Here is a 10000-nt window from a genome sequence, read left to right as displayed (position 1 = left end):
GGAATACCAGGTGCTGTAAGCTTTTTCATTTTTTTCATCATATGCTTTTCTTTCATCATATAGAGACATATTCACATGTCCAAAAATTCAGCCAGAATCAATAATGTGGGGGAGCATTTGCTCCCCCACATTGATGGGTGTTCACACCACCCTGAACACGCCCCGTTTACGGCAGAGACAGAGTGGAGCCCGGAGAGAGCAGACGTGCCAGAGAGAGCAGGAGTCCTTATTTTTCATTTTTGTTATATATGCCTTGTTTTGTTTAAAGTCCTCAGATCTTGAGTGATCGTCCCCCAGCAGTCACGGACTGTGAGGGGGATTGCTTTTCTTTTTTGCTTTTTTCTTACCTGTTTACCCCTTTTTTTGGGAAGACCTTTGATTTCTTAAATGTTTGCTAGCGGGCCGCTAGCAAGCACACACGGACGGATTACAAAGATGACAGGACAACGGACCGGAGAAAAGGAAAAAGAAATGGATAATGGACAAGAAAAAGGACAGACAAACACGGCATTGAAACAACGGAACGGATTAAACGACAACGAAAAGGACGACGGACAAAAAGGACTGATAAACATGGCAAACGAAACTAGGAATGGTATGGACAACGGAGAGAGAGGAAGAGAGAGGAGCAGTGAGCTGATTGCCCCAGCTGCGGACAATCAAGGACTGATTGGTGTGCAGAGTGTGAGAGGTGCAGAGGGAGCTGAGACAAGAGAGGCAAAAGTGGCCTACGAAAAAAAACTGACACTAAACATTGAAATGGTGGGGGAAAAAGTGCCTCTACAGCAGGTGATTAACAATTTAAAAATGATCTGCGGGGGCCTGCTGGCGTGCAGAACCGTCGGGCCGGAAAAACTGGAAGTAACAGTGAGCAACATCAAGGGAAAAGAAAGGCTGCTGGACGGCTTCAAAATTGGAGAGACAAGAGTTGTAGCCAGAGAACTAAACAATGACGAGCTGGTGGTGTCCTTTCTGAACCTGCCGGCCTACATCACGGATGAAGAAATCGTGTGGAAGCTGACGGGCTGGGGAGTGAACCCCACATCTCCGATTAAAAGAAGAATGTGGCCAGGGACAACAATAGCCGACGGAACAAGGTTTGTCCGGGTCCGGTTCAACGACCAGGTACAGTCGCTACCGTACTCCACAAAATTCAATACAGTGATGGGGAGCGAATTCTTCAGAGTCATTCATGACAGACAGCAAAAAGTGTGCAGGATGTGTATCCAGCCGGGACACATCCTGCGAGAGTGCCCGGAGTTCATGTGCCACAAATGTGGGGTGCAGGGACACTTTGCACGTGAGTGCAGCGCGAACCTGGCAAAATGTAAAAACTGTGGAAAAAGAGAAAATGACTGCGAGTGTGAAAATGAAAAGGAGAGCAGGAATGAGGCGGAGGAGGAGGTGTACAAGGACGCGGCAGAAGGAGAGGAGGAGGTGACTGGAGAAAGCGAGGAGGAGACCGGAGAGGAGGAGGGCAGCGGAGGAGAAATGGAGCAGAGCGGAGAGAGCGGAGGAGAGCAGGTGGCAGAGAACGAGTTGGAGACGCCGGAGCAGGCTGGAGGAGGGGGACAACAGAAGCAGCGGAAAACGAGCAAGAAAGCGAAAAAGGGAGACAGAACGGACGGAGAACCAGGGGTAAGCATGAGCACAAAGGGGAGGGAGGTGCCTGAGAGGGTGCCGGGGCAGGCGGGAGGGAGTAAAATCAGGGCAAACAACCTGACTAAAAGCGCCAGTCCAAACGAAACGGACAGCGAAATGGATGTTAGTGAACTGGCAAGCGCGCAAAAAAGACTGAGTTTGGGGCAACGAAAGAAGTTGGCTAAAAAATTAAAAAGTAAAGACAAATAATGGCTGGAAATAACCCTGGTAAATCCGTTTGTTTTTCTTTTTTTTCCTTTTTGATAATGGCCTTAATTTTATTTTCTATCAACGCCAATGGACTACGAAGCAAGGAAAAGAGACAATCCATGCTTTCCTGGCAAAATGACATCCTGTGTGTGCAGGAGACCAGGTGGGATGATTCCCTGGTAGAAGACATTAAAAAAGACTTTGTGGGCCAAATCTTTAGCTCCAATGGTACGCCAAGGGCGAGAGGAGTGGCGGTTCTAATCAAAACGGATCGGGTAACAGGGGTTAATTTGGTGTACGGGGATAAAGAGGGGAGAGTTATAGTTATAGACTGTATGTACGAAACAAAAAATTTAAGAATTATAAATATATATGCGCCGAACGGAGAAAAAGAAAGGAAAACGTTTTTTATAGAAATAAGCAAATGGTGGGAAGGAAACTGCGTGATAATCGGCGACTTCAATGTGGCAATGACGCCAACAGACGTATCAAAAAATAATGTGTTCAAGGGGGACGTAAGCAGAGGGGCACTGAAAGACCTAATAATAACCAAGCAGTGCTTAGACATATGGAGATTGCTGCACCCATGGGAAAGGGCTTACTCTAGAAGGCAAATCGTGCTAAACAGACTGAAACAATCAAGAATAGACCTCTCCCTGGTGACATGTGAGGTGGTGAAGTGGGTAAAAAGCGCTGAGTATAAAACCAATACGTGGAGCGATCACGCAGGAATGACAATCACATTTGGAAAAGAAACTGATTCACGTAAAGGAGGGATATGGTGCTTTAACGGAAGTCTGCTAGAAGATGATGCGTTTGTGAAAAGCATGAAAAAATTCTTGAATGATGTGGGATATGAGTGGGGGGAGAATGAAGATATGAATGTGTGGTGGGATGGGGTAAAAGTCAGAATCAAAAAAAAGTGCATTAACTATAGTAAGGAGAAAAAGTGGAGAGAAAATCAAATGGAAGAGAATCTAAGAAAACAACTAAGTGAGGAAATAACATTGCTCGACAGTGCAGATAATGCTTGCGCAGAAAAATACATACGCTTAAAAGAGCAGTTAAAAGCGTTCGAACTAAAAAAATGTAGGGGCGCAGCGATTAGGAGCAAAATACAATATTTGTATGAAGGGGAAAGGAGCACAGCCTTTTTCCTGGGTCTGGAGAAACAAAAGCAAATAAAAACAGAAATAAACGAATTAGTGAACGCAGCAGGGGAAAGGGTGACGGATAAAACTGAAATATTAAAAACGGTCAAAGGCTACTATGAAAGCCTGTTCACGAGACAGGAGTGTGATGGTGCGAGCGCGGACAGAGCTGTGGGTGCCTTAAAGAAGGAACTTAGCGACGAGGATAAAATATGGTGTGAAAGTGAGTTTACGGACGGAGAAATCAAAAGCGCTCTAGAGGGTTTAAACAGAAACAAAAGTCCTGGTAGCGATGGCCTAACTGCTGAATTTTATTTAGCTTTCAAAGAACAGCTAGTACCCATACTAGGCAAACTAAGTAAATATATTGAGAGAGTCAAATGCATACCGAAAAGCTTGGGGGAGGGGGTGGTTACTATTTTCTACAAAAACAAGGGGGACAATAAAAATCTGGACAACTACAGACCAATCAGTTTACTAAACACAGATTACAAAATCATAGCAAAAACAATAGCCAATAGAATCAGGGAAGTAATAGGAACTATCATAGAGCAAACACAATCATACAGCATACCAAACAGGGACATAGCAGACTCAATCATTTCAATAAAACAGACGGTCAGGGACATGGAAAGGGAGGGGGGGATATGGTTAGGGATTGATTTAAGTAAGGCATTTGACAGAGTGGATCATGGGTTCATGGGGAGGGTTTTGGAGAAGTTTGGGTTCGGGGAGAGAATGCGAGAGTGGATAAATGTGTTGTACAAAGGGGCGGAAAGTAAGATAAAATGTAACGGGGCTTTAACTGATGCATTTAAGATCACAAGATCAGTAAGACAGGGGTGTCCGATGTCAGCGCTGCTGTATAGCTTGGTGGCAGAGCCGCTGGCAGCGCTGATATCGGAAGACGGGAGCATTGAAGGAATAGGGGAGGAAAATGTTAAAATAATCCAATATGCGGATGACGTGAATATAATGGTGAAAAGAGAGGAGGATATAGAACTAATACTGAAACACGTGCAAACCTATGAAAGGGCATCGGGGGCAAAAGTAAACGAAAATAAGTCTGAAATTATGCTACTGGGAAGGGAATCAAATTACGCTAATAGGTGGGGATTTAAAACGGTGGGGGAGAGAAGAAAAGTGCTGGGAGTGAGTGTGGGGAAAAACGAGAATGAATGTGATGACGAAACATGGAAAGAGGTGGTGGGTAAAATTAAGAAAACTTTGAATTTGTGGAGGGCAAGGGGCCTATTGCTGAGAGGAAGGGTAGCCGTAACAAATGCTCTCGTGTTGTCCAAAGTGAATCATGCGCTGAGTACTTGCGCGCTCCCGGACTGGGCCTTCGCGGAGATCTCAAAGATCATTAGGGACTTTATTTGGAGAAACAAAGCAGCGAGTATAGCTCACAAAACAATAATAGGGGCTAAAGATCAGGGTGGGTTAGCTTTGATTGACTTACTGACAAAAAAAGTAGCACTAAGAGCCAAATTGATAGGCAAATTTAAGGACCAGAGCCGGAGCGTAGGTTGGAAAAATCATTTCAAACAACATCTGTGCAGTTTTGGACTCCACAACGAGGACAACCTGCACCAGATAAATAACCCGGACGCATTTAAACACTTGCCACGGTTTTTCCAGGAAGTACTCAATGCGTGGTATCAGGTTTCAGCCTGGACTGTACCGGAATGCGGAACGAGAGGGTCAGTGCTGCGGCTGCCCTTCCTCTCAAGCCCGTATTTTAAAAATGGGGAGAGGGCAATCAAGTGCGAGGCAATGGAGAAAGCGGGATACATTAGAATAGGGGATTTAGTGAACGATGAGGGGGAGTTTGATGTACAAATGGTGTTGGTGGGGTTAAAAAACAAGGGGTATGTGTGCAGAAAGGATGTGATTGAGAGAGTGTTTGAAAATGTAAAATTGTCTTTGTCGAGCGAATGGGAAAAACTAATCAAGGAGAAGGAGGGAGCGATGCGGGACGATGCGGTGGGGATCTCCCTGTGCCTAGGGGAGAAGAAGCACAACATTACTGATGTCACCACAAAAATTTGGTATAGATGCGCAATCACACATAGAATACAGAAACCCACATCTGAAGTTAAATGGACAGACACATACCCAGACATAACAAGCAACATGATATGGAAAAACATTAACATACCGCACACACCGCATGCAATATTTGACTTAGATTTCAAACTGAGGCACAGGAGGATCTTCACCTGCATCGTCCTGCATCAAATCCACAAGGAGAGGTATGAAAGAAAGTGTTGTGTATGTGAAAGTGTGGATGAGGATTTGGTGCATTTGTTTGTGACATGTGGGGAATTGGGCGTGTTTTGGGGAAAAATAAGGGAAATGTTGGGGAAATGTAGTGAGAATGAGTGTTGGAATGAAAGGGGGTGGGAATTGTCGGTGCTGTTGGGGGTGGGAACGAAACAAAAAAACCACAACGTTATGAATATGATTTTAGCCTTTGCACGCAAAGCGGTTTTTAACAGAAGGAATTTTGCATTGTACGAAAACAAGAGAATGAATGTGTGGAGAATGTTTTCGAATGAATGGAGAGCACACCTAAAATTGTTGCACGTTGCGAATGAGAGTGAGTTTGTGAGAATGTTTGTGGAAGGGGCGAAAGTGTGTGGGGTAAATGAAGAGGGCATTGTGTGGGACGCATAATTTATTTTGTTTCTGTTACGGTTTTTCGTTGGTCATGGGGAAAAATGGGTGGTTTGATTTGAGGGCCTTTTGGTTTGCAGGGGAGGTTGAGAGCTCTCAAGGGGATTTTGTTTGCTTTGGGGTTTGTTTTCGGGGGTTGTTTACTTTGAGGGAAGAACTCAAGAGAGTTTTTAAGTGTTTTGGAATCAGGGGAGGTTTTGATTTTGTTTGCTTTATTTTGTTTTCTTTGGCAAGCGCTTGCCTCTGAGGGGAGGTTTGATTTATATGGTGTATGTTTTGGTATTGTATTTCTTGTAAATGATGTGTAAATAATATAAATGTTTTTGTACTTTTGATAATAAAAGATAAAAAAAAAAACACGCCCGATCTCGTCCGATCTCGGAAGCTAAGCAGGGTCGGGCCTGGTTAGTACTTGGATGGGAGACCGCCTGGGAATACCAGGTGCTGTAAGCTTTTTCATTTTTTTCATCATATAGAGACATATTCACATGTCCAAAAATTCAGCCAGAATCAATAATGTGGGGGAGCATTTGCTCCCCCACATTATGGCCGAGGGCATGAGATCTTTAAAAGGCCCCTTTCTGCACACAATAATGGCTTACGGCCATACCACCCTGAACACGCCCGATCTCGTCCGATCTCGGAAGCTAAGCAGGGTCGGGCCTGGTTAGTACTTGGATGGGAGACCGCCTGGGAATACCAGGTGCTGTAAGCTTTTTCATTTTTTTCATCATATAGACACATATTCACATGTCCAAAAATTCAGCCAGAATCAATAATGTGGGGGAGCATTTTCTCCCCCACATTATGGCCGAGGGCATGAGATCTTTAAAAGGCCCCTTTCTACACACAATAATGGCTTACGGCCATTCCACCCTGAACACGCCCGATCTCGTCCGATCTCGGAAGCTAAGCAGGGTCGGGCCTGGTTAGTACTTGGATGGGAGACCGCCTGGGAATACCAGGTGCTGTAAGCTTTTTCATTTTTTTCATCATATGCTTTTCTTTCATCATATAGAGACATATTCACATGTCCAAAAATTCAGCCAGAATCAATAATGTGGGGGAGCATTTGCTCCCCCACATTATGGCCGAGGGCATGAGATCTTTAAAAGGCCCCTTTCTGCACACAATAATGGCTTACGGCCATACCACCCTGAACACGCCCGATCTCGTCCGATCTCGGAAGCTAAGCAGGGTCGGGCCTAGTTAGTACTTGGATGGGAGACCGCCTGGGAATACCAGGTGCTGTAAGCTTTTTCATTTTTTTCATCATATGCTTTTCTTTCATCATATAGAGACATATTCACATGTCCAAAAATTCAGCCAGAATCAATAATGTCCCCACATTATGGCCGAGGGCATGAGATCTTTAAAAGGCCCCTTTCTGCACACAATAATGGCTTACGGCCATTCCACCCTGAACACACCCGATCTCAGAAGCTAAGCAGGGTCGGGCCTGGTTAGTACTTGGATGGGAGACCGCCTGGGAATACCAGGTGCTGTAAGCTTTTTCATTTTTTTCATCATATGCTTTTCTTTCATCATATAGAGACATATTCACATGTCCAAAAATTCAGCCAGAATCAATAATGTCCCCACATTATGGCCGAGGGCATGAGATCTTTAAAAGGCCCCTTTCTGCACACAATAATGGCTTACGGCCATACCACCCTGAACACGCCCGATCTCGTCCGATCTCGGAAGCTAAGCAGGGTCGGGCCTGGTTAGTACTTGGATGGGAGACCGCCTGGGAATACCAGGTGCTGTAAGCTTTTTCATTTTTTTCATCATATGCTTTTCTTTCATCATATAGAGACATATTCACATGTCCAAAAATTCAGCCAGAATCAATAATGTGGGGGAGCATTTGCTCCCCCACATTATGGCCGAGGGCATGAGATCTTTAAAAGGCCCCTTTCTGCACACAATAATGGCTTACGGCCATACCACCCTGAACACGCCCGATCTCGTCCGATCTCGGAAGCTAAGCAGGGTCGGGCCTAGTTAGTACTTGGATGGGAGACCGCCTGGGAATACCAGGTGCTGTAAGCTTTTTCATTTTTTTCATCATATGCTTTTCTTTCATCATATAGAGACATATTCACATGTCCAAAAATTCAGCCAGAATCAATAATGTCCCCACATTATGGCCGAGGGCATGAGATCTTTAAAAGGCCCCTTTCTGCACACAATAATGGCTTACGGCCATTCCACCCTGAACACACCCGATCTCAGAAGCTAAGCAGGGTCGGGCCTGGTTAGTACTTGGATGGGAGACCGCCTGGGAATACCAGGTGCTGTAAGCTTTTTCATTTTTTTCATCATATGCTTTTCTTTCATCATATAGAGACATATTCACATGTCCAAAAATTCAGCCAGAATCAATAATGTCCCCACATTATGGCCGAGGGCATGAGATCTTTAAAAGGCCCCTTTCTGCACACAATAATGGCTTACGGCCATACCACCCTGAACACGCCCGATCTCGTCCGATCTTGGAAGCTAAGCAGGGTCGGGCCTGGTTAGTACTTGGATGGGAGACCGCCTGGGAATACCAGGTGCTGTAAGCTTTTTCATTTTTTTCATCATATGCTTTTCTTTCATCATATAGAGACATATTCACATGTCCAAAAATTCAGCCAGAATCAATAATGTGGGGGAGCATTTGCTCCCCCACATTATGGCCGAGGGCATGAGATCTTTAAAAGGCCCCTTTCTGCACACAATAATGGCTTACGGCCATACCACCCTGAACACGCCCGATCTCGTCCGATCTCGGAAGCTAAGCAGGGTCGGGCCTGGTTAGTACTTGGATGGGAGACCGCCTGGGAATACCAGGTGCTGTAAGCTTTTTCATTTTTTTCATCATATGCTTTTCTTTCATCATATAGAGACATATTCACATGTCCAAAAATTCAGCCAGAATCAATAATGTGGGGGAGCATTTGCTCCCCCACATTATGGCCGAGGGCATGAGATCTTTAAAAGGCCCCTTTCTGCACACAATAACGGCTTACGGCCATACCACCCTGAACACGCCCGATCTCGTCAGATCTCGGAAGCTAAGCAGGGTTGGGCCTGGTTAGTACTTGGATGGGAGACCGCCTGGGAATACCAGGTGCTGTAAGCTTTTTCATTTTTTTCATCATATGCTTTTCTTTCATCATATAGAGACATATTCACATGTCCAAAAATTCAGCCAGAATCAATAATGTGGGGGAGCATTTGCTCCCCCACATTATGGCCGAGGGCATGAGATCTTTAAAAGGCCCCTTTCTGCACACAATAATGGCTTACGGCCATACCACCCTGAACACGCCCGATCTCGTCCGATCTCGGAAGCTAAGCAGGGTCGGGCCTGGTTAGTACTTGGATGGGAGACCGCCTGGGAATACCAGGTGCTGTAAGCTTTTTCATTTTTTTCATCATATGCTTTTCTTTCATCATATAGAGACATATTCACATGTCCAAAAATTCAGCCAGAATCAATAATGTGGGGGAGCATTTGCTCCCCCACATTATGGCCGAGGGCATGAGATCTTTAAAAGGCCCCTTTCTGCACAACATAATGGCTTACGGCCATACCACCCTGAACATGCCCGATCTCGTCAGATCTCGGAAGCTAAGCAGGGTCGGGCCTGGTTAGTACTTGGATGGGAGACCGCCTGGGAATACCAGGTGCTGTAAGCTTTTTCATTTTTTTCATCATATGCTTTTCTTTCATCATATAGAGACATATTCACATGTCCAAAAATTCAGCCAGAATCAATAATGTGGGGGAGCATTTGCTCCCCCACATTATGGCCGAGGGCATGAGATCTTTAAAAGGCCCCTTTCTGCACACAATAATGGCTCACGGCCATACCACCCTGAACACGCCCTATCTCGTCCGATCTCGGAAGCTAAGCGGGGTGGGGCCTGGTTAGTACTTGGATGGGAGACCGCCTGGGAATACCAGGTGCTGTAAGCTTTTTCATTTTTTTCATCATATGCTTTTCTTTCATCATATAGAGACATATTCACATGTCCAAAAATTCAGCCAGAATCAATAATGTGGGGGAGCATTTGCTCCCCCACATTATGGCCGAGGGCATGAGATCTTTAAAAGGCCCCTTTCTGCACACAATAATGGCTTACGGCCATACCACCCTGAACACGCCCGATCTCGTCCGATCTCGGAAGCTAAGCAGGGTCGGGCCTGGTTAGTACTTGGATGGGAGACCGCCTGGGAATACCAGGTGCTGTAAGCTTTTTCATTTTTTTCATCATATGCTTTTCTTTCATCATATAGAGACATATTCACATGTCCAAAAATT

The 10000-nt window shown here is 45.2% G+C and overlaps 12 non-coding genes and 3 pseudogenes across 12 annotated transcripts; all 15 read left to right on the top strand.

Annotated features, from left to right (window-relative positions):
• The window catches only part of LOC114917327 (5S ribosomal RNA), a 109-nt pseudogene extending 87 nt beyond the window's left edge, over nt 1-22 (top strand).
• Nucleotides 23-6277: 6255 nt separating this feature from the next.
• LOC136178310 (5S ribosomal RNA) lies at nt 6278-6396 on the top strand. The gene has a single exon (XR_010665702.1). It is a non-coding gene; the product is annotated as a 5S ribosomal RNA (ribosomal RNA).
• A 143-nt stretch (nt 6397-6539) lies between these two features.
• Nucleotides 6540-6658, top strand: LOC114917606 (5S ribosomal RNA). The gene has a single exon (XR_003806294.2). It is a non-coding gene; the product is annotated as a 5S ribosomal RNA (ribosomal RNA).
• A 161-nt stretch (nt 6659-6819) lies between these two features.
• Nucleotides 6820-6938, top strand: LOC136178396 (5S ribosomal RNA). Its single transcript, XR_010665828.1, has one exon. It is a non-coding gene; the product is annotated as a 5S ribosomal RNA (ribosomal RNA).
• A 145-nt stretch (nt 6939-7083) lies between these two features.
• On the top strand, nt 7084-7192 carry LOC136178247 (5S ribosomal RNA; annotated as a pseudogene).
• Nucleotides 7193-7337: 145 nt separating this feature from the next.
• LOC136178309 (5S ribosomal RNA) lies at nt 7338-7456 on the top strand. Its single transcript, XR_010665701.1, has one exon. It is a non-coding gene; the product is annotated as a 5S ribosomal RNA (ribosomal RNA).
• A 161-nt stretch (nt 7457-7617) lies between these two features.
• Nucleotides 7618-7736, top strand: LOC114917523 (5S ribosomal RNA). The gene has a single exon (XR_003806223.2). It is a non-coding gene; the product is annotated as a 5S ribosomal RNA (ribosomal RNA).
• A 145-nt stretch (nt 7737-7881) lies between these two features.
• LOC114917557 (5S ribosomal RNA) lies at nt 7882-7990 on the top strand (annotated as a pseudogene).
• Nucleotides 7991-8135: 145 nt separating this feature from the next.
• LOC136178391 (5S ribosomal RNA) lies at nt 8136-8254 on the top strand. Its single transcript, XR_010665819.1, has one exon. It is a non-coding gene; the product is annotated as a 5S ribosomal RNA (ribosomal RNA).
• Nucleotides 8255-8415: 161 nt separating this feature from the next.
• Nucleotides 8416-8534, top strand: LOC114917465 (5S ribosomal RNA). The gene has a single exon (XR_003806174.1). It is a non-coding gene; the product is annotated as a 5S ribosomal RNA (ribosomal RNA).
• Nucleotides 8535-8695: 161 nt separating this feature from the next.
• On the top strand, nt 8696-8814 carry LOC136178327 (5S ribosomal RNA). Its single transcript, XR_010665730.1, has one exon. It is a non-coding gene; the product is annotated as a 5S ribosomal RNA (ribosomal RNA).
• A 161-nt stretch (nt 8815-8975) lies between these two features.
• On the top strand, nt 8976-9094 carry LOC136178308 (5S ribosomal RNA). The gene has a single exon (XR_010665700.1). It is a non-coding gene; the product is annotated as a 5S ribosomal RNA (ribosomal RNA).
• Nucleotides 9095-9255: 161 nt separating this feature from the next.
• On the top strand, nt 9256-9374 carry LOC114917467 (5S ribosomal RNA). The gene has a single exon (XR_003806176.2). It is a non-coding gene; the product is annotated as a 5S ribosomal RNA (ribosomal RNA).
• Nucleotides 9375-9535: 161 nt separating this feature from the next.
• LOC114917485 (5S ribosomal RNA) lies at nt 9536-9654 on the top strand. The gene has a single exon (XR_010665620.1). It is a non-coding gene; the product is annotated as a 5S ribosomal RNA (ribosomal RNA).
• A 161-nt stretch (nt 9655-9815) lies between these two features.
• Nucleotides 9816-9934, top strand: LOC114917477 (5S ribosomal RNA). Its single transcript, XR_003806186.2, has one exon. It is a non-coding gene; the product is annotated as a 5S ribosomal RNA (ribosomal RNA).
• Nucleotides 9935-10000: the final 66 nt, after the last annotated feature.

The sequence above is a fragment of the Labrus bergylta genome, chromosome 24 (genome assembly GCF_963930695.1).
Source record: "Labrus bergylta chromosome 24, fLabBer1.1, whole genome shotgun sequence".
Lineage (NCBI taxonomy): Eukaryota > Metazoa > Chordata > Actinopteri > Labriformes > Labridae > Labrus > Labrus bergylta.
Note: the sequence above shows the minus strand (reverse complement) of the source record. Positions and strands in the feature narration are given on the sequence as shown.